The following is a 24,466-nucleotide window of genomic DNA, read 5'->3' as shown; positions in this document are numbered from 1 at the left end:
TTTTCCTCATTATATATATATATATATATATATATATATATATGTGTGTGTGTGTGTGTGTGTGTGTGTGTGTGTGTGTGTGTGTGTGTGTGTGTGTGTGTGTGTGTGTGTGTGTGTGTGTTGTGTGTGTGTGAGTGCGTGTGCGTGTATACAACACGTAACGAACATGACGTACGTGGAAACGCAAACGTTTGTCGAAACAGGTTCAAGTAAAAGAATGGGCTTCGACGTACGCCGTGTTTGCTTTTTTATGCAGTACCAACGGAACGAGTGTGACTTCTACGCCGCCACATCTCTTTCTCTCTCCTTACACACGCACGCGCACACACACACACACACACACACACATAGATATATATATATATATATATATATATATATATATATCTGTGTGTGTGTGTGTGTGTGTGTGTGTGTGTGTGTGTGTGTGTGTGTGCATACAACGTAACGACCACAACGTACGTGGAAACGCAAAGGTTTGTCGAAACAAGTCCAAGAAAAAGAATAGGCTTCAACGTACCTCGTATATATATATATATATATATATATATATATAAAATCTGTCATTTCAGATATATATAATGATAATGTATCATAACAAGCCGAAAAGCAGACACCAATGACACCACAGGGGAAATACTTGTGCTTAGTAGCGATTAGTAGCATTACAGAAATCATGAATTGATGGAAATCACAATAAATGAAGAAACAACTTGCCGCAGCTGGGAAACGCTCCCACGTTTTCCCGGTACACGTGCCATGCTCTACAATTGAGCTACCTCCGTGCCATTTTCACATCCATATTCTTAGGTATTTAAGTTTTCACTACTAGAACTGACCCTGGGAGTGTTGGCGGTGGATGTGAAACAACCTTTTTGACACAGGCTTCACGAGTGCGGGATCTTTTTGGGTGAAGTAAACTGGTAAAACAACCGAGAAATGCTGCATGCACGCATCTGTGTTGCCGGATTCAAGACCCTCGTTATGTAATTGACGAGAAGAAAGGTGGTTGACCGAGGGGATAGGTTAGATATTACTACTGAGAAAATCTGAAGCCAACAATCAAAAGCACCAAGGACAACAAAGGGCAAATTACATGTACTTACTAAACGAATTATCGAAATTATAAATAATGGAAAGGAAACTAGATGAAAAAACCACTTGCCCCACTTGGCGTGCGCTCCCTTGTCTTCGGTTTACGCTTGCGATGCTCTCCTATTTGAGTCACCGCGGTGCCGCTTTCCCATCCACTTTCCGGGGTATTTATGTTTTTACTACCAGAACCACCCTTGGGAGAAATTCCCGCGATATCCTGCGCCCGACAAACCAGAGCCCGCTGGCCACAATGGTTTCGGTCACGGAGCCCAGTTTGACTTGTTTGACTGCCACTTGCGTATTGTCGTCTTCACGCCGTGGCGCTTTAATATGGCTGTCCGTCTCCACACCCTGCGCGTCAATTGTCGTCATAGACAAACTCGTCGTTCTTCATTTTTCACAAAAACCAGAATCGTGGCGCACCATTCCTTTCAATATTGCACTTATTATTATTACAAAATTTTATAGTTGTTCCGCAAGCATCGCCATGCCTTGTACTAGTGTCCCTTTATTGAAGACGTGCCAATCGAAGCATGCTGTCTGAGCGCCCATTCCTCATCTCCCGTCATGCTTCCATGTACGCAAGGTGCCACGAGCGAAGAGTGGCTACTCACCCATTTCGTCCCTGCGTTCGCTTTGCGCCTACCCTCCCACTCTTTCTCCCTTCTTGGCTGCTACCCGTGAAAAGAATGGTAGGCGCTGGAGCTTCTGGAATGCTTCTGCTTAGGGCTCACGCGTAATTACAGCCTCCCAGAGGCCATTGTGATGACGGCAAGAGCTTCCAGAGGACATGATGGCAACATCCAGGTAACTCTAGAGGACATTGTTGCGAAGCCTGCGGAGTTCGTCTGAATTGTGTCACAGACACCGTTCCCGCACTACGCCATGTGCACTGCACACAGGAAAACGTAAAAAAAAATCAAACAACGTAGCTTCGAGCAAAAATGGATGTCGACAGAAATACTCGCGGCAATAAAAGCAAAAGACTTGTTATGGGTTCAAACAAAGAGATGTCTTAATTGTACTGCTTTGCGGCTTCGGTTCAAAGAGCTTCGAAATAAGGTCAATGCTATGATACGTCTAGCAAAATGTAATAACATACGAGCGTAATTCACGGACGCTCGTTGTGACAACAGGAAAACATGGTCCCTAATTAACAATCCTAGTGGCGGTGATGTAAACGCTAATCGCCATGTTGATCTGATGTCTCGTTTTTCTTCAAATGGTACTGCCACCGCTAATGATTTTAACTCATTTTTTTTTTCAGAAGTGTCTGGTGTAGCGAGACCTCATCCAGATATTTGCACATTGCAAACTAGCATTTCAGAATCCGCCTTTCTTCCCATGTTTTCGGAACATGATCTCAAATCAATCCTTTTCAGTCCAAACCAAATTAGTCCGCAGGAATTGATGGTATTTCAATATTAGAGCTGCGCAGAACTTTCGAAGCAATAAAAGGTGGTCTAGTACTCATTTTAAACAATATTATTACCACTGGTGTGATTCCCGATAATCTGAAAAATGCGCTGGTCATTCCTCTTTTTGAAGCTGGCGCACGCAACAATATCGAAAACTACCGGCCTATTTCGATCCTTTCAGGCATTGGGCAGATATTGGAAAAACATCTGCTCAAAACAATGAGCAGCTTTTTAAAAAATTATGGCGTGTTATCTCCGAGCCAGTATTTCTTTCTGCCGAATTGGGATTTTCCGATACACTAAACTCTGCATTTGAACACAATCAGATTGCTTGTGCACTGTTTCTGGACGTCCGCAAAGCGTTTGACAGCGTCTGTCATAGTATACTACTAACCAAAGTTTCTTTGCTAGGCTTTCGGGGGGCGTTCTTGCGGCTTCCCAAAAATTCTTATCTCACAGGCACCAACTTGTGTCTACTGGAAAATTTCGTAGCAACCTGACCGCAATTAAAGCTGGCGTCCCCTAAGCTTCAATTTTAAGTCCGTTATTATTTAATTTATATCTTAACGATTTATCTAATGTTGTGAACGTCAAATTATATCAGTATGCTGATGACACTGGTAACGCACAAGTACAGCACCACGATGGCCAGCACCACTAACGAGCTCGTTGTGTGGCAGTGGAACTGTCGGGGCTTCACTTAGAAGCAACCACTGCTGCAACAATACGTCCGACACGCGCAACCCAAACCCGACATCATAATGATACAAGAAACAGTAGGTACCGTACCAAAGCTTCCAGGTTACACTGCGCATGCCTCGCCGATTCCCGTTGATCGCGGACTTGCAATTTTAATTCGGAGAGGGATAGTAGTGCAAGAACACAGCGTGAGCTGCACACATGCGGAAAACATGCTTGTAGAGCTCCTTCCCAATAGAACACGCCACCACAGTGTATTTCTCCTCAACGAATATAGTAATCCGGCTCACTCACGGGCTCGTTTCCTCTCTCTGTTCCGAGGGCCGCTTGTCTTGGCGGGCGCAAACCCGTTTCTGGTGGGGGGAGATTTTAACGACCCGAACGAGGCCTGGGGCTATGGCTACCCTACCGGCAAAGGTCGACGCCTGTGGCAGGACCTGCATGATGCCGAATTAACTCTTATTACCGATCCCACAGCGCCGACCCGCACGGGCACCTCTACGGCACGGGACACGACACCAGACCTGACGGCGGTCCGTAACATCCCTCAAGCAATGTGGTGCAATACCTTTGAAGATCTCGGTAGTGACCACATGATCATAGAAACACGAATTCCTCAGGCGGATACACCCCCTTTTCCTAAGCTATTCAAATGGACGGGCTGGGACAAATTCCGAAAGCAGCGAGTTGAACAGAGAGGTAAGGAGAACATCGATGACATCGAGGCATGGATGGCGACGCTCAACGACGACATGAACAAGGCGACCCAGACGCTCGCATCCGAAGTCCAGGTTGACAAGATCAACAGCCGACTAGCCCACCTCTGGGAAGCCAAGACGTCACTAAACGCAAGATGGAAAAAGCAAAGACACAACCGAAAGCTTCGCAAGAAGATCACACATATCAATCGCAAGTTGGAAGAACATTGCCGGACCTTAAGCCGCCAACAGTGGTATGACATCTGCAACGCAGTCGATGGGCAGCTGCACAATGGCAGCACGTGGCGTCTCCTTCGTCACCTCTTGGGGGAAACGCAGAGCAAGTCTGCTCAGCAAGCAAACCTGCAACGCCTTTTGCACAAGGAAAAGGCTACCATGAGTGATCACCAGCTCGTGACACGCCTGCTAGCCAAGTACTTCCCTCAACAGCCCGATGTTCAACACGGAGATTACACTGGAGAGACAAATGTGACACTCGATGAAGAATATCACGAGTCAGAGATCCGCGCAGCTCTCTACGACTTTAATGGCAAATCAGCACCTGGTCCCGACAAGGTTACGAACAAGACTCTATGAAACCTTGATGATGCCTCGATAACCGCTCTTACGGCATACATCAACAAATGCTGGCGAGCAGGTCGCATCCCAGAGGCGTGGAAACGCTCTAAAGCAGTCCTGATACCGAAGCCAGGCAAGCCGTCAGGCCTCGATCCTTTGCGGCCGATTTCCCTCACATCCTGCGTTGGCAAGGTGATGGAGCACGCGTTCCTCTCCCGCATCAACCACCACCTCGAGGACACTGGAGCCTGCCCACCCACTATGGTGGGCTTCCGGTCACACCTCTCCCCTCAAGACGTCATGCTCCAGCTCTACCACCAGATTATCAATGACCCAACTAGTGGCAACCGGGCCATCCTCGGCCTAGATCTGGAAAAGGCATTTGACAATGTAGCACATGCAGCAATCCTGAGCCGCATAAACAAGCTCAACTTGGGTGAGCGAAGCTACAACTACGTCAGAGACTTCCTGTCGCGCCGCACAGTCACCCTCGCGGTCGGCAGCATACACTAGGAAGCACCAGCACTCCTCAAGGATTGGTCATATCCCCGCTCCCTTTCAACCTCGTGATGCTGGGTCTCCCGGCATAACTCGACGAGATCGATGGCCTCCATCACGCCTTGTATGCAGATGACATCACCCTGTGGGTCAACAAGGGCAGTGACGGTCACAAAGAATGCACCTTACAAGCAGCGGTCTCTGCAGTCGAAACGTACCTCCAAGACACAGGTCTCCGACTATCTCCACTGAAATCGGAGCTGCTCGTCTACCGCCCACGCCGCCGGCCCAAGCCTACAGCCGAATCGCGCCAATGTGACGACATAATGCTCTATACGCAAGACGGCTCCTTCATTCCCCGAGTCCCGAAGATACGCATGCTAGCCATGCATATAACAGCCAACGGGTCAAACATAGAAGCTATTCGCAAAATCGAAGGCAAGGTTACAGCCGCTACCCGCCTGGTCAAACGCATTAGAAACAAGCACACGGGCATGAAGGAGGACAGTTTCATGCGCCTCATACACTCTTTCGCAATCAGTCACATCACTTATGTGGCTGCCTTCCACAACTGGAATGTCACTGAAAGGGAGAAAATCAACACCCTTATACGCAAGACTTACAAGATCGCCCTTGGCCTACAGGAGTCCACAAGCACTGCTCGTCTGCTACAGCTGGGGGTATACAACACGCTTGAGGAAATCGTGCATGCGCAAAGAACCTCTCAACTCGAACGCATGTCTCTGACAGCCACGGGCCGGTACATCCTGCAGAAACTCGGCTTCAACTACCGCGTCCATCACGGTCAGAAACAGGTCATTCCACCTGACCTCAGTGACACGCTGATTGTCGCCCCTATACCTCGAAACATGCACCCCGAATTTAATAGGAGCCGACGCCAGCCCCATGTCAAGGCACTGCTGCGTTCCTTGGGTGGAAAGAGGACTACGCGCTTTGTAGACGCCGCAGAATACACACGAGAACACCGGTTCACGGCGGTAGTCGTAGACGTTAGCTCCCGGCTTACGCACGCGTGTAGTGTCGCAACGGAATACCCGAAAACAGCAGAAGAGGTAGCGATTGCGCTTGCGCCTACCGATCCCCTCTGCGAGGTAGTTTTTAGCGACTCACAATCCGCAGTTCGCAACTACGCACGGGGACGCATTTCCTCCGAAGCTCTCCAGATTCTAAGGAAAGCTGGTCGACAGCACTTCGCTAACACCGCCATCATATGGTTTCCAGCGCACGTCGCCACCCCCACCGTTGAGGGCCTCATTAACTTGAACGAGGTAGCACACCGCTCTGCGCGAGAACTGACCCGCAGCGCAGAATCGGAGACCGCCTCTTCGAGTTCGGAACTCCTGGCTCAAAACACGCGAGAACGCCTCGTCAGGTACGATGACATCGCCAAGCACTACCAGCTAGGCAGGCGGTTGCTGTCCCCATCTCATCCCATGCTGAAACGTCGCCAGGCAGTCATCTGGCGACAATTGCAAACACAAACATTCCCCAGTCCGGTTCGAGTGCAGCACATGAGTGCAGCACATATCCCCGCGCAATACCCGACTGCTCTTTGCAAATTATGCCAGGAAACTAGAGTGACGCTGTCACACATGTTGTGGGAGTGTCGGGTTACATCAGCTGCAATGGCAGTAGCTCCGGAGGCTCTTGCGTGGAAGTGGGCCGCCGCTCTGCGCAGCTCCAACCTCAAGACACAAGAGTGGGCTGTCCAGCAAGCCCTAGAGGCGGCGACGAGGCAAGGCCTCGAAGTCCCCTCATGGGAGACCTGAGCCCGGGTCGTCAAATTTGCGGGATTCAAAATAAAGTTGTTTCCATCCATCCATGATGACACTGTCCTTGTTTCACACGCTCGAAGTTACACTGACGCCATCTGTTCTTTACAAATGTCAACAACAAAAGTGATGGACTGGTTTCGGAATAATGTGGTCCATATCAATGCGTCCAAAACTTCACTAATCTGTTTGCATAACCCAGTCAAGCAAGTTACCCCATCGTCCCCATTGTATTTGCACACATCACATTGCAATCCCTGTTCGTGTGACCCTCTGCAATACGCTTGTTCAATTATATACCTTGGGTTTTTTTTTTAATTTGATAGTGATTTATCCTTGAACTCTCATTTCGCATATATTTCTCAAAAACTTCGCGCAGTGTCTTGTGTTTTGTATAATATTAAATTTTACATCTCATTGTCTGTCCGAAAGCTTGTAGTAAATGCCTTATGCTTCAGTGTAATCCGGTATGGGATATCTACATATGGTCATGGCGTTCAACATTTGGTAAACGGGGTCAACTCCGTCCTTCGTGGCATTCTGAAACATGTTGCTTATGATGTCCCCCCCCCCCCAAATCTGATGTGTTCAAAAGGTTGTCTTTACCTGATTTCAATACTTTGCTGCTATAAAACTGTTATTTTAAAGCATTTTTGGATAAGCCAGTATAAAATTCCTTGTGTGCCTGTTCGTTGCCTGAGAGCAAAGAATCCGTATGTTACACCCCGCTCTAAAACGAGATATGGTCGAAGACTCCGTAACTATTACGTCCGAGCAATGTTTAATTTACTTCCCCAAAGCATGCAAGACGTGACGAAGAAATATGGTCTCAGAAAGGCTCTTATCCACATTACTGCGTGATCGGACGCCTGTCATGTGCTTTTTTTTCTCACATTTGTCTACAAACTAAACGTGTTTTTGATGGCTCTGTCGCTGTCTGCCACGCACTGCCGTTCAAGCCCACTGCGGCTTTGGCAGGCCCGATTCTACCATTGTATGATTCTCAAGTCATCAATAAAGTATTATTATTATTATTATTATTACTATTATTATTATTATTATTATTATTATTATTATTATTATTATTATTATTATTATTATTATTATTATTATTATTATTATTATTATTATTAATAAATAAACTCTATTTCCAGTTCATACCGGAGAATAGGTGTAAGCGGGGAAATGCTCTCGTTCGATCGCTCGCGGACACATCCACTCTGGCACGCACGCAGGCACGCACGCAGGCAAGCAGGCAGGCAGGCAGGTACACAAACAGACGCACCTAGAGGTACGACACATGTTCGCCCGCATACACATTTACACACCCCCATGCATGCACACACGCACGAAAATGTTCTCACGTACGCACATGAAATTGCACGCACAAAAAACACGCATGTGTTCGAACACGTATACACGCACTCATGCGGATGCAGATTGCATCCGGTGGGAGACTATCGAACTCAGTCCTACGTGGCAGTAAAAAAATAACGACTGAGCGCGGTATTCTCTCGCTGTCAGCATGACGCGCAACGATAAGCGCGAGTGAATAAAGCACTCCGTTACGTTTTCAAGCGCTACGCCAGTGATACGTTTGCGTTTCTATTAATACCACATGATTATCATGACTGTAACAAAAGTCACTTTCGGGAGCAGTGTTGTGTCGGGCTGATAAGCAGGAGGTCGCGGGATCAAAACCCGGCCACGGCGGCCGCATTTCAATGGCGGCGAAATGCAGAAAGAGTCGTGTACTTAGGTACACGTTAAAAAACCGCAGGTGGTCCAAATTTCCGGAGTCCCCCACAATGGCGTGCCTCATAATCAGATCGTGGTTTTGGAGCGTAAAACCCCATAATTTTATGGGAGCAGTGTTACATCATCTGTAGAGAGTCCAGATAGCGATCAATCGGAATCTGAGTAACCGCATTACATACGTTGTAGCGCCTGTCAAGCTCGCCGCCGTAGTTTCATCACAGCTACCTATTTCGTCTCAAAAACCGAGTAAAAGTTTTCGTAGTGCCCAAAGGCGTCCATTACTGAATCTTTAGGCACTGTGGGCCCAATTTCTGGCTTTTGACAGCGTGACGATTGAATTTGTCTCGCGTGGATTGTCTTCAAGAACATGTCTGTCGCCGGCCTTTTTCAATAATCTACCTGCAGCCTTATTATTCGAAAATAACCAGCTCATTGCATTGAAAACGCGCTAGCTTCGTGCCGGGGCTGCTGGGGAAGCTAGCTGGTATGTGGCCAGAAAAGCTGGATATAGCAATGACGACGATAGCTTGACAACGCTGATATAATCACGATTCAATAACGCCAGCATGGCCACGGTAGTGTTACAAACAAATGAAGTAGTTAGACTAAGAAATGCAGTATGACGAAGAAGGTCTGATGACAATATATTGACTTTTCCGAAGTCATGACGATGATAAAATGGGAACGTGACAACGACAGCAAGATGTCAATAGCACGATGGCGACTGTGGAATGCGGAGGACGTGAAGAGAACGGCACGAGGACAACCGGATATCGACGCTAAAATGTCGAGCATAGAACGACGACATCACAACGAAGGTGTGACAATGAATGTATGGCGACGACGCAATCACGATCATTGCATGTCAACAGTATCTGCACAACGTAATCAGAACGAGCATATGATGGGATTTGCAAGAAGATGAGAGTAGGCCAAAGCCTTTATGACAACGATGGCGTGACGATAACTGATCGTCGTCACACCATCGTCAGCATTGTGATCTCTACGCCGGCCATTTGATCGACAACTATAACAGAGTCAGCGACTATAACAAGTGGGAAGACTATCGAAAGTTAGTAAGCGTCGCCTTGCACCTCACTTATGTCTCGAAATTATGGTTCCTGAACTACGAATATCAAATCACCATTTGGGCCGGACTTAAACTGCAAATCCGAAAGGTATTTCTCACAACTTGTGGGAGGTGTTATGGTGCATTGCCACCAAAAACAATAAAGTCCTTGGTTGTATAGTCATCAATAGAGAATTAAGCACGACTCAAATAGGATTGCAACTGTGCTCAAGTTTCCTCAGCTATGGAACACGAAAGAGCACCGAAATTTCGTTGCTTCTACATCATGTCTCCGGCGGTTTGGACGCACCTTCGAGCCTCTCCAGGTCCATTTTTAACGCCACAATAATTCCGACACTCCCCTAGTACGCTCTGATGAGTCAGACGTACTCTTTAACAGTTTAAAGCACGTTTTCACATCAGCGCTACCCTGCCTAACTTTGGTGCGTCCGGGGCAAGCATTCTTGTCCCTGATACGAGTGGACAAAGCATCGGCTTGGTTCTTCTATAACGCAATGGCGCCGCTGAAGAATAAGTAGTAGTGTACGGAACCCGTAACCTTTTCTGGCAAAATAATATTGGATCACAAATGGAAAATAGTTTCTTGCCATCCTTTGGTCCATACGAAAATTCAGTAGAGACCTGTACGGCCGCCAGTAAAGACAAGCTTTCATTTCCCCTTCTTGATTTTTTCCTGAACTGCTGCTGCTGCTGCTGTCAGGTACGCCCCGCCGGAGGAATGGTTGAGAACGTGCGTAATGTACATGGACAGAGCACGGGAGCGGTGTCTATGACACTTTTCCAGTTAACTCCGGAGGCGTTGCAACAGTTCGCTCCGGAGCTCCCTGTCTGTTGCCACTATTCCCTCTGGAATTCCCTGGCCGTCACTGGAATGGGCTCCCGGAGGCTGAATTTACGCGTGAGGACCCTGCAAAAGCATTGCAGAAGCTGCAGCGCTTACATTTCTATTCACGCGCTGCAGCCAAAAAGGGAGATAGAATGGGAAGAAGACGATACTGGGAATGGTACATCGTTTCCGACAAAGCATGGGACCTGCATGATTTTTAACCACCGTGACAGACCACCACGCTCTTGCAGGCTGTAGCCAATCTGTTATTTGACCAGTCGCTTCGCAAAATGGATTCATCGTCCACAGAAGTATTCCCTCACTGAGACATGTCTGCAAGAATAACTGCTCAATGCACATGCTCTGTCGCACTGTCAACTGCCGTCACGTCGCTAATCTCCCGTCTAAAGTTACTACTCCACCATCTAGACAACTTGTCCCTTCTCCAATAGCATACCTTTAGCCGTGATAGACACATTCATTTTATGTTCGCAAGTTTTCTATTGCATCAACATAACGGCTCCTATTGCCACTATATTATAGAGCAGCTCATTGGCTCAAAAGCTCTATCAACCCTGTAGTTTCCAACGCCTTCTTGATCACTTATACATCTGTTGTCTTATAGAGAACATAGGTGCTTCCAAATGTTCAACATAACAGTCGCTTACAACGGCATGTTGTTCGATGAAGCTTCGCATTAGTGTCTGATACCGGTACATTCACTAAAATTAAGACAACTGATGGGTCTCTGTTACTCCTGGTTCCCTTCCTCTCACTGTCTTTGCAGGATTCATGATGGCGCAATACTGAGCACTTACGCTTTTACAAAACTTACGACAGTGTCAAGTCGCGCTACTTCGGCCCTCGTTTCTTTACCCGCGTCGATAAATACGTCTCCTTCGGAGTACCGCCAGCACTGCAACGTTTACCCACTGTTCTCTTGGGGCCGATACAGTCTATTTCATACCCCTCCACTTCAACCGACCTTGTTGGCGTTGACTTGCGTAGTCCACACCCACAAGTGTCCTGTCGAAACCACTGGAGTGTTACTACCATCGTTCATATGACTCGCAACACTGAGACGGCTTCTCAAACATGAGACACTGCCGCTGACATCGCCGTGCTCTTCTTACGTTCCGTTATTCTATGGCAGAGAGCTGTGTGCGAGCCGTTGAGCGATGGTGGGAAGGCGTTTTTCCCCCTGAATTATCGATGAAGGGCTTCGAGCAACCGACACCATAAACAAAACGGCGTCTTCGTGCCACCCTCCGACTGTCTGAATGTTTTCACCGTACGTTACTCGCCGTATTGTCGATGTATTGACGCGGCGACCACACTAATTGAGATATGCTTCTCCTTTATTGCACTTTTGTCTGTATGTAATGCACATGGTGGAACGCGGGAACTGTGTCTGGGAAACATTTCTAACGAACTCCGAAGGCTTCGCAACAATGCCCTCTACAGCTGCCTGGCTGTTGACATCATGTCCTCGGAATCCCTTGCCGTCATGACAATGGCCTCTGGGAGGCTGTAATTAGGCGTGAGCCCGAAGCAGAAGGATTCCAGAAGTTGCAGCGCCTACCATTCTTTTCACGGGCAGCAGCCGGCAGAAACAGTAGGAGGGTACGCGCAAAGCGAACGCCGTGACGAAACGGGTGAGTAGCCACTCTTCGCTCGTGTCACCTTGCATACTTGGAAGGATGGTGGGAGATGAGGAATGCGCGCTCAGACAGCATGCTTCGTTTGGCGCTCCTTCAATAAGGGGACACTAGTACAAGGCATGGCGATGCTTGCGGAACAACTGTAACATTTTGTAATAATATTAAGTGCAATGTTTAAAGGAATGGTGTGGCACGTTTCTGGTTCTTGTGAAAAATGAAGAACGACGAAGTTTCTCCATGACGACAGTTGACGCGCAGGGTGTGGAGACGGAAAGCCATATTAAAGCACCACGGCGTGAAAACGACAATTCGCATGTGGCAGTCAAACAAGTCAAGGCTTCAGCCACGGTGTCCCTACCCTGCAGTACTGGGCTCCGTAACCGAAACCACTGTGGCCAGCGGGCTCTGGTCCGTCGGGCGCAGGATATCGCAACAATTTCTCCCAAGGATGATTCTGGTAGTAAAAACATAAATACCCCGGAAAGTGGATGGGAAAACGGCACCGCGGTGGCTCAAAGAGGAGAGCATGGCAAGCGTAAACCGAAGACGAGGGAGCGCACGCTAAGGGCGGCAAGTGATTTTTTTCATCTAGTTTCCTTTCCATTATTTATAATTTCGATAATTCGTTTAGCAAGTACATGTAATTTGCCCGTTGTTGTCCTTGGGGCCTTTGTTTGTTGGCTTCAGATTTTCTCAGTAGTAATAACTAACCTATCCCCTCGGTCAACCACCTTTCTTCTCGTCATTTACATAACGAGGGTCTTGAATTCGGCAACACTGATGCGTGCATGTAGCATGTCTGGGTTTTTTGACCAGTTGCCTTCACCAAGAGAGATCCCGTACTCGTCAAGCCTATGTCAGAAAGGATGTTTCACATCCGCCGCCAAGATTCCACATCCACCACCAACCCTCCCAGGTTTAGTTCTAGTAGTGAAAACCTAAATACCCCAGAATGTTGATGGGAACATGGCTCGGAAGTAGCTCAATTGGTAAAGCATGGCACGTGTAATTGGAAAACGTGGAACCGTTCCCCACCTGCGGCAAGTTCTTTCTTCATTGCCTGTGATTTCGATAAGTTAGCATATCAATAATGCTACTAATTGCTACTAAGTAGAACTATTGCCCCTGTGCTGTCCTAGGTGTCTGCTTTTTGGCACCTTATGTTGCATTATATATATATATATATATATATATATATATATATATATATATATATATATATATATATATATATGTGGAGAGAGAGAGAGAGAGAGAGAGGGAGGGAGGGAGAGTTATGTGGCGGCGTAGAAGTCACACTGGCTCCGTTGGTATTCCATAAACGAGTAAACATGACGTATGCAGCACGATTTTTGTTTTCCTTGGACCTGTTTCGACTAACGTTTACGTCATTACGTAAGTCGTGTTTTTTTACTATGCACACACACACATACACATATATATATATATATATATATATATATATATATATATATATATATATATATATATGTTGTGAAGGTCTTACGTGCATAGTGGTTCACGCCTCAACAAAGTGTATGCAGGGGCACCGAAGAGTGGTGAACGAAGAAGACGACGGGTGGCTGGCTAGCTTAATCTCGACAGGCGCTCAGCCATCGCATCTAACTCTACCCGGCTTTAAATTAACGCCTTTTGTGGGCGTAACAGAGTGGTGCAGGTGCGGCGTATGACACAATGTACCGCGGAGTCGCAACACCTAGATTTTCTCCGGAGCCGTCGTCTTGCCGGTCTCTTGCCAACGACCTTCCCTATGACTCAGGACAGAGGTGGACAAATGCCAGCTCTAGTTTCACCTGCTCAAAGGTCAGCGCCAGTTTGACCTTTGCAGCACTACATGGAACCCCGCCCGTTCGCGGGAAAAGTGGGCGAAGACGTCGTCGAGTGGCGGACGCACTAGGCAAGGGTGAGCCGCTACAACCGTTGGGATTCTGTCTCTCAGCTTGAATATGTCGTTCTCTTTCTGAGTGAAACAGCGCTGATGTGGTATGAAAACCACGAAGACTCCCTAACCAGGTGGGAGCGCTTCGTTAAGGAAATTAGGAAGTGTTTCGGCGACTCCTACGCCAAACAGAAACGCGCCGAGAGAACACTAGCACAAAAAACTCAAGTTCCTGGAGAAACATGCACTACATACATAGAGGAAATCCTCAAGCTGTGCAAAATCCTAAATTCACTGATGTCTGAGGAAGACCGAGTTGGACATCTCCTCAAAGGAATTGCAGAAGATGTATACAATTTCCTCATCAGCCGGGAACACGTTCATTCCGTCTCAGATGTCGTGCGTCATTGCCGTAGGTTTGAGACGTTGAAAACACGTCACATTGTGCCCAAAATTTGGACGCCTGACGAATGTGACAACCGTTGCCAGCGTCTATGAGAGCCCGTCCGCCGATCTTTCGTCTACTATACGGCTGATCGTGCGTGAAGAACTGCTGCGGCACCAGGAACTTGCTCGCGACGTCATACAACAACCTGATGCGTATTACCCGCAACACATGGCGCCTGCCGCACCCTACGCTTCCTGGCGACGGGCGGTATGTGTCACAAACGTCAACCACAGAGGAGATCCAGGGCCACGTGAGGGCATATTCACTCCCGAACACCGACCTGCAGAACACCCTCGCCCCAGCTGGTTTGCACGCAGACCGACTGTTCCTCCTGAATGAATGAAACCACGTTTATTCACACATTAAAATGAACCGAAGATCCTACGGTGGAAAGAGGAGGGGTGTTACTGCAAAAGGGTAAGGGTAAGGATGCCTCCGCTTTATTAATGAACGTCCTGGAGGGAGCTAAGTTGGGGCCGCATTAAGGCTGTGGCTGTCGCGGAGCCGATCGCCGACGGGTGGTGCTGCATGGTCCTGAAGGAACAGCAGCAGTTCTCGCCAGAGCTCGATGGCATGGTCCGGAGACGTGGTATCCGGGCAAGCCCAAGTCCGGAGAGAAGAAGACCAGGGTCCCCGCTGTATGGTGGCCAGGGCACGAAGCCTTGGTGTGATGTAGAGGGGGCACTCCCAACAAAGGTGGTTTAGATCAGCACGACATGTGCACATGGAACGGAACCCACTTACAAATGGTGGTGTGCCACCCTTGTGGAAACGGTTCAACAAGTGAGGAGTAAGGAGGGTGCTTGTCTGGATTCTCCGAAGCAAGACTGACTCTGGCTGTGTGAATACCTTCGGTGTAAGTGACGGTATAGAGAGTCCATTGCCCACTGCTGCGAGGTAGGCGGCACGTCGTTGTTTGGTCGCATGCTTGTCTGCCATTCGGTCTGCTACCTCAGGTGTGGTAGCTAGGAGAGGATAAGGATTATCGGAGGCTCTGGCTAGCGCGGTAGAGAGATGAGCGCGCGCCAGTCTATGAGGCTTCTAGTTTCCGGGGATACCGCAGTGCGCAGGGACCCAGTGAATGGTAATATCGTGACCACATTCGCGGAGCAGCCGTGCCTGGTGCCGGATACTCTGCAGTACGCGATCTGTGTAAATAACATTAGCACATGATCGATGGGCAGCCTGGGATTCTCTGTACACATGATGGTGAACAGGGTCAGTTTGAGACGAAGTTGCGAGGGCCCATTCCAAATAATCTAGGATGGCCATTAGCTCAGCGCGGGTGCTGGACATTGCTTCTGCTGATATATGATGGCAGCGGTTCTGATTTTCATTTGTCTGGTCGTACGACGCAGTCGCTTAACAGGTGTTACTAGCGTCGCCTCCAGGCAGTGCTGCGTCCGTGTATACGATGTGTTCACTCAAGGAGAGTGAACTCGTAGCCTTGGCATGCCTCTGGGCATATGCAAGGCACCGCATTCGCTGAGTAGGGTCCATATTGAGAGGAAGTGGCCTGCCATCGGTGAGAGCCGTGATTTCCCACGGCGGCGTGTTGGGCCAAATGGACATTTTGTGGACGTCACACCCGAGGAGCATGAGTGTGTGCCGCCCGGCTTTTGTGGCGCGAAGTCTCGTCTCTTGTGTATAGATGTGCATGTCTACGCGCTCGGACAGGTTGTTGAGTTTGCTACAACTTTTAAGCGCTTCGAGGCTTGTGTACCTCGGGAGTTCAGTTATAATGCGTTTGGCTTCGTTAAGTAACCGGTCGAGCACGTGCATCTTTGTGCGGTTGACTGGGTGATACGGCAGCTCGTACATGATACGGGAGACAAGAAAAGCTTGAGCAAACTGCCGCATTCCACGTTCGTTTACTCCACGGGTGCGGGTAGAGATTCTGCGTAAAGCGTGCAGGATTTGTTTGCTGGTCTTTGTAACGCATTGGAACCAAGTGTTCGCTGTGCAGGTCTAGTCTAGGTGCATACCTAGTATTCGGATAGTAGATTTCCTTGTGATGGGTTGGTCACCAATGTACAGTTTAAAAGACTGCTTTCCTTCTTGCTTTCCAAAAGTAGACCTGCCACCATGAATGACGACAAACTCTGCTTTGTCTGGGGCAGTGTGTAAACCCGTTTCCGTGGCATAGGCGTAAATAATATCGAGAGCTCGCTGTAAGACGTCCTCCTGCTCCTCGACGCACCCTTGATGCGTCCACATGGTGACGTCATCGGCGTACACCGCGTGTTTCAGGCCCGATACGTCGGCAAGGCGCTTAGGTGGCTGGTGCATAGCTATATTAAACAGCGTCGGTGAAATCACCGAGCCCTGGGGGACGTGGTTGGTTCGTATGGCACTGGCGTCGTGACCAACTTTGACTTGGTAGCTTCGCTCTTCAAGGAAACCCGCTATGAAGTTGTACATCTTCCCTCTGATGCCACGGGCACGTGCTTTGATCATGATAGTGTTATGCGGGACGGAATCAAATGCCTTGCTCATATCCACTGCGACAACGGCTCGTGGGTGCACCGAATTAGAGTCGAGGACGTCCTGTTTTAGGCGGGCTAGCACATCCTGTGTTGATAGCCCACGGTGAAATCCATACAGTGTAGGAGCCAAAAGGTCGCGATCTTCAAGGTACCACATCAAGCGTGTGTTGACCATGCTCTCCATTACTTTACAAACACACGAGGTCAAAGAAATCGGACGGAGGTTGGATAAGGTATATGGTGGTTTACCAGGCTTCGGAATGGGATTGACCACCGAAAACTTCCAAGTGGAGGGCAGTATCTCGGTATCCCAGACTCGATTAAATTCTTCGAGAAGAGCGTGCTTGTGCTCAAGGGGCAGATTGCGTGGATGAGCCACGCCCACCTCATCGACCCCTGGAGCACTACGTACGTTAGCACGCTGCAAGGCGTGCTCCAGCTCGATCATGATGAAGGGGCTGTTAAGTGGTCCTTTATGTTCAGAATGCACATCCTTCTGGTATGTGGTGTCTGTGGGGCGAGACGTCTGCGGGAAAAACAGTTCAGTGGCCTGTTCGGCAAGTTCCTGAGCGCTGATGCCTTCGCGGAGGGCCACACGAGCCGCGCCGTTGTTGGTCTTGCGCTGGCCGAGAGGAGAGCGCAGGATGGCCCAAACCTTGGACGTATGAGTCTGTCCATTGATGGATTCGCAAACTCCCATCCAGCAGTGTGACGCGAACATAGTCGTATATTCTTCGAGCAAACGCTGTATTTCGCGCAACCGTGCTTTTTGGTGAGCAGTGCGACCAGACCGCCTGTACTGAGCGAATATCCGGTGCCTTCTATTCCATAAGGTGAGCAGATGTCTCTCAGGCTCTGGGTGGTCAGAGGGAACCCGTAAGTGTTTGGTGGCTCTTCGTTTCGCTACGCACAGCTGTGATACCAGATAGTCAATGTTCTTGGCTGGAGACTGCTGCTGCAGTAACTCGCGGTATTTGTCCCAGTGTGTTATATGGCTTAGCCGCGTAGTGGCGTGTGACTTCATCTTCGGATTGGCATGGCCTGTGCAAAAGCGTATGAGGATCGGAAAGTGGTCGCTCCCCGTGCAATCGTTCAGCACCTCCCATCGAAAAAGCTGCGGACGTGTACTCCAGGTAAGATCTGGTGATGTGTCTGTTTTATGAACTGTCTGTCCAAGCCTCGTGTGTGCTTGAGGCATATTGAGGAGTGTCAGCCCGTACTCAGAGGTATCTTGCATGATGCGCCGAGCGCGCGGGCTACATTTGTTGTATCCCCAGGCGATGTGCTGAGCGTTAACGTCCCCGCACAAGAATATGGTGTCTTGCGGATAAATCTTCCTAAAGGGGGAGATGGAAGGTGAGATCAACGAGTGCACTAGTTGCCTTATTTTTTGTGTTCTCTGGAACCACGTAGACGCAAAAGATGAGCATTTTACGCTGTGATGAGACTTCTAACCAGCATCCGACAACGCTAAGGGTAGCGCTGCACCACGGTTGCGTGTCTAATTGCACGTGTGTAGTTCCCCGTCGCACGTACAATGCTGTCTTCAAGGGTTCAGCGACTTATACAGGAGGGGCGTAGGCTGCAGGCTGCGTAGGCAGCAGGCTCAGCCGCTTCGCTCTGCTGCACGACCCCCCACGGCTGAGCGCTTCGAAGGGCAGTTCATCGATCATCGTATACCTGTGCGTTATAGCTGTGGCGACTTGGGTCACATTGCCAGGTACTGCAATCACCGCCTACCACCGAGGTTCGACCGATCGACGATGTCTAGGCGGTACCACGCTCCGGAGGTGGCGTCGATAACCGTCGCCACCTCCGGAAAACTAGCCAGCGCGGCCGTTGGAGGTGAGGTCGCTGGACAATCTTCGATGTCGACAGAGGTAGCTCCAACCATTTGTATGTTTAAGAAAATAAGGTCTCTGTATTTATTGACTGGGTTTCATTCATGTCCTTAGTGGACACGGGAGCAACCGTTTCAGTGATGAGTCTTGCGTTCAAATGCCTCCTAGGACGAAAAGTGATGTTTCGCTGGGTCCGTGCCCATATGTCTCGCGGAGTGAGTGGGGAGTTGTTATATCCTGTGGGCGTGTGTAATGTAGACGTTACCTTGGGTGGTCAAATGTTTAACGCGGAGTTCGCTGTTCTACCTTATTCTACGCATGACGTAATCCTAGGCCTTGATTTTTTTGAAACTGTGTGGTGCCACCGTCGACTGCAAAACGGGTGAAATCAGTGTAGGTACGAGCTTTTCTGATGCGTTTATGGAAGGCCCACCGTATCGTGAAAGTGTGCTTTGTGTATCCCGGGGTACAGTTGTGCCTCCGTTATCCGCCACGTGTGTTTCAGTCGCCTGTTTCCCTACCACCGACGGAACGTTTGACGCTACCGTGGAGCCCGTTCATCTGAGTTGCATCAAGAGGAATGTACTGATACGGTATTGCAAGCTGTCAGTTGTTCAGGGATGCACTAACTTATGGGCCGTAAACTGTTCGAGTCAACCTGCAATACTACCACAGTGTCTAAAACATGCCGCCTACCATGAAGATCAAGTGCTATCGCTCGCCATTCTTACAGAGGCCCTTGATTCTTCGGATGAGCCCCATTTCGTTGACGCCTGCCCTGCGGCGCACTCCTCATTTCTGACTATGGTAAACAAGTCACTCAGCAATAGACAGCCTCATGAAGTGGCGAATATTCTGCTAAAACACGACCGACTGTCTGACTTTTTCCAGCAGGAGGAGCCACCATTGTTTCCTCCTTCTCGTATACACCATCGCATAGATAAGGGATCTGCCCAACCGTTGCGACAGAAACCATACAGAGTCTCACCATCGGAACGCAAGGTGATCAATGACCAAGTCCACAAAATGCTAAATAAGAATATAATCCAAGTATCCTGTAGTCCGTGGGCAGCGCCAGTGATTCTGGTTAGAAAAAAAGATGGTACATGGCGATATTCTGTTGACTACCGCCGCCTCAACACCATAGCTAAAAAGGACGTATATCCTCTTCCGCGTATTGATGATGCAATCGGCTGCCTCTCATCAGCGTCTTACTTTTCGTCTGTTGACTTGAGGTCGGGGTACTGGCAGATTCCCATGCACAAGGCAGCCAAGGAGAAAACGGAATTAGTAACACCAGATGGCCTTCTTGAATTTAATGTGATGCCGTTCGCGCTCTGTAATGCGCCTGCAACTTTCGAGCGCTTCATGGACAACATCCTGCGTGGTTTGAAGTGGGAAGTATGCATGTGCTATCTAGACGATGTAGTGATTTTCGGGCGCAGGTTCAGTGAGCACAACGCACGTCTCGATCTTGTGCTAGACTGCTTGGACAAAGCGGGTTTGGTGCTCAACTCGAAGAAGTGCCATTTTGGAGAGCGCCAAAAGCTCGTTCTGGGACACCAAGTGGATAAGGACGGGATACGACTTGATCCAGCGAAGACTGCTACGGTGGAAGCCTTCAAGCAACCTCGCCATGTAAAAGAGCTACGCAGTTTCCTAGGGCTTTGCTCGTACTTCCGCCGGTTTATTCGTGGATTTGCCAACATCGCGTATCCGCTGACATGCCTCCTCCAGAAGAGCGTTCCCTTTGAATGGACTCCTGAATGTGAAGCAAGTTTTCGTGAGCTGAAGTCTCGTCTGACGTCTCATCCCATTCTCCGACACTTCGACCATGCGGCTCCCACAGAAGTTCATACGGACGCTAGCGGTATTGGCATCGGCGCTGTCCTTATTCAACGCGTCGACACCAAAGAACACGTCGTCGCCTATGCGAGTCGTTCTTTAAGTAAGTCCGAGCGTAACTACACCATTACAGAGCACGAATGTCTTGGAGTTATTTTCGCAGTACAGCGCTTCCGGTCGTACTTGTACGGGCGCCCCTTCACTGTGGTGAAAGACCATCAGTCTCTCTGCTCGCTGGTTAATCTCCGTGATCCGTCGGGCCGGCTTGCGCGTTGGACACTCCGTTTACAGGAATATAACTTTACCGTTTCTTATAAAAGCGGCCGCCGACACGCCGACGCTGACTGCCTCTCGCGCATGCCGCTTCCAACGACGGACTGCCACGCGGACAACTTCGACTGCTATATCGCATCACTGGAGCCGAGATATCCTGATATAAATACCTTCAAGGTCGAGCAACAAAAAGACAGAACTTTAGAACCACTGCTCATTACTGCAAGGCAATCAGCACCATCCACTCGTTTCTGTGTTCGTGATAGGGTTCTTTACAAAAAGAACTATTCTACTACAGGCCCACGGTATCTTCTGGTGGTCCCGGAGAGTCGCCGTGTCTCCGTCTTGCGCGCTATGCATGACGATCCAACATCTGGACATTTGGGTTCTGCGCGAACTCTCTACCGCCTTCAAGAAAGGTTCTACTGGCCTAAAATGCGCCAGACGACCGCCCAGTATGTGTCCAGCTGCAGCGAGTGTCAACGTTATAAGCGCTCGACGAGTGCTCCTCCTGGTCAACTCCATCCAGTGCCACCCCCCAGCACTCCCTTCGAGCAAGTTGGCATCGACCTCTACTGTGAGACAGCTGCAATACCATCGGCTACTGCAAGAGAAGTGTGTATTTTTCTGCTGCGTTTTGTCATTCTGCGACATGGACCTCCCAGAGTCATCATCAGCGATCGTGGGCGGCAGTTCACTGCAGACGTGGTCGAAGCGATGCTTCGTCTATGTGCTTCAAGGTTTCGCCAGTCCACCGTATCATCCCCTAACAAATGGCCTTACGGAACGCACGAGCAGAACTCTTACTAACATGCTGTCCATGTATGTCGAGTCAGATCATAAGAACTGGGACAGCGTGCTACCTTTCATTACGTACGCATTTAACACCTCAAAGCATGATGTTGCGGGCTACAGTCCCTTCTTTCTTCTCTACGCTCGTCCGCCTCGTTGTACACAAGACACCATCTTCCCGTTTTCCAGCCACGATAATCTTTCTATATCAGAGACAGTCTGTCTTGCTGAAGAAGCCCGACGACTTGCTTCTTTGCGCACTCTTATTTCACAAGACCGCTCGAAGGCACGCTGCGACCGCCGACGCCGACACGTGATATATGACCCTGGTGATTTAGTGTTGCTCTGGAAACCAACCAGGAAACGTGGACTATGTGAAAAACTGCTGGCCCACTATGTTGGACCCTATGTTATTACGGAGCGCATCAGCGAATTAACCTACCGCATAGCACGTCTCACATCAAATGGCCGACGGTCAGCAAAGACTGAACTTTCGCATGTCGTCCGTTTAAAGCCCTTTCTTTCTCGACAGCCTGTTTGACTTCCCCGGCGGGTTTCGTCTGCGCGGAGGGAAATGTGACACTCTTAGGTGAATAGTGGGTTCACGCCTCAACAAACAGTATGCGGGGGCACCGAAGAGGGGTGAACGAGGAAGACGACGTGTGGCTGGCTGGCTGAATCTCGACAGGCGCTCAGCTGATCAAGGTCATCGCTTCTAACTCTTCCCGGCTTCAAAGTAACGCCTTTGTGGGCGTAACAATATACATATATATATATATATATATATATATATATATATATATATATATATATATATATATAGATAGATAGATAGATAGATAGATAGATAGATAGATAGATAGATAGATAGATAGATAGATAGATAGATAGATAGATAGATAGATAGATAGATAGATAGATAGATAGATAGAAAGATATAATGCGACATAAGCCAAAAAGCACAGGGGAAATAGTTCTACTTCGTACCAATTAGTAGCATTAAAGATATGCTAAATTATTCAAAACACAATAAATGAAGAAACAACTTGCGGCAGGTGAGGGAACGGTTCCACGTTTCCCAATTACACGTGCCATGCTCTACCAATTGAGCTACCTCCGCGCCATCTTCCCATCCACATTCTGGGGTATTCAGGTTTTCACTAGTAGAACTAACCCTGGAAGAGTTGGTGGTGGATATGGAATCTGGGCGGCGGATGTGGAACAACCTTTCTGCCATAGGCATCTTTTTGGGTGAGGGCAAATGGTAAAAAAACCCACACATGCTACCTGAATGCATCAGTGTTCCCTGATTCAAGACCCTCGTTATGTAATTAACGAGAAGAAAGGTGGTTGACCGAGGGGACAGGTTATTATTACTGATAAAAACGGAAGCCAACAAACAAAGGCACCAAGGACAAAAAAGGGCAACTTACATGTAGTTACTAAATGAATTACAGAAATTATAAATAATGGAAATGAAAGTAGATGAAAAAAGAACTTGACGCACGTGGCGTCCGCTCACTGGCGTCTATATGTGTTTTTACTACTAGAACCATGCTTGGGAGAAATTCGTGCCTTATCCTGTGCCCGACGAACCAAAGCACGCTGGCCTCACTGGTTTTGTTCACGGAGCCCTGTATTGCAGGGCTGGGACAACGTGGCTGAAGTCTTGATTTGTTCGGCTGCCACTTGCGTATTGTCGTCTTCACGCCGTGGTTCTTTAATAAGGCTGTCCGTCTCTTCGCCCTGCGCGTCAGTTATCGTCATGGACAAACTTCGTCGTTCCTCATTTTTCACATATACCAGAAAGGTGCCCTACCATACCTTTAAATATTGTACTTATTCTTATCACCAAAATTGTATAGTTGTTCCGCAAGCATTGCCATGTCTTGTACTAGTATTCCCTTATTGAAGGCGCGCCAAGCTATGCATGCTGTCTGACCACGCATTCCTCACCTGCGGCCATCCTTACATGCATGCAAGGTGCCACGAGCGAAGAGTAGCTACTCACCCGTTTCGTCACCTGTTCGCTTTGCGCATACCCTCCCATTCTTTCTCCCTTCTTGGCTGCTGCCCTTGCAAAGAATGGTAGGTGCTGCGGTTTCTGGAATGTTTTTGCAGGGGCCTCGCGCCTAATTACAGCCTCCTAGAGGCCATTGTGATGACCGCTTGTTATTCCAGAGGACATGATGGCAACAGCCACGAAACTCTAGAGGGCATTCTTGCGAAGCCTGTGGAGTTCGTTAGAAATGCGTGACAGACACCTTTCCCGCGCTCCGCCATGTACATTACACACAGGCAAACGTAAAAAAAGTAGGAGGACATCTCAGTTAGTGTGGTCGCCGTGTCAATACATCGAAAATATGGCGAGTAACGTTCGGAGAAAACATTCAGACAGTCGGATGGTGGCACGAAGACGCCGTTTTGTTTATGGTGTCGTATGTGCGAAGCCCTTCATCGAGAATGCGGGAGAAGAAAACACCTTCCCGCCATCGCTCAACGGCTCACACACAGCTCTCTGCCATAAAACAACGAAACGTGAGAAGAGCACGGCGATGTCAGAGGCTGTGCCTCAATTTAGAGAAGCCGTCTCAGCGTAGCGTGTCATATGGACGATCGTAGTAGCACTCCAATGGTTTCCACAGGACACTTTTGGGTGTGCACTACGCAAGTCAACGCCGACAAGTTGAATTGAAGTGGACGGGTACGGTATAGACGGTATCGGCCCCAAGAGAACAGTGGGTAAACGTTGCAGTGCTGGCGGTA

At 48.8% G+C, this 24,466-nt stretch overlaps 1 pseudogene; it reads right to left on the bottom strand.

Moving 5' to 3' along the window:
- Window positions 1-14,928: 14,928 nt before the first annotated feature.
- Window positions 14,929-15,759, bottom strand: LOC142591522 (uncharacterized; annotated as a pseudogene).
- Between the last annotated feature and the right edge of the window lie 8,707 nt (window positions 15,760-24,466).

Source organism: Dermacentor variabilis, chromosome 8 (assembly GCF_050947875.1).
Source record: "Dermacentor variabilis isolate Ectoservices chromosome 8, ASM5094787v1, whole genome shotgun sequence".
NCBI classification, from domain to species: Eukaryota; Metazoa; Arthropoda; class Arachnida; order Ixodida; family Ixodidae; genus Dermacentor; species Dermacentor variabilis.
Note: the sequence above shows the minus strand (reverse complement) of the source record. Positions and strands in the feature narration are given on the sequence as shown.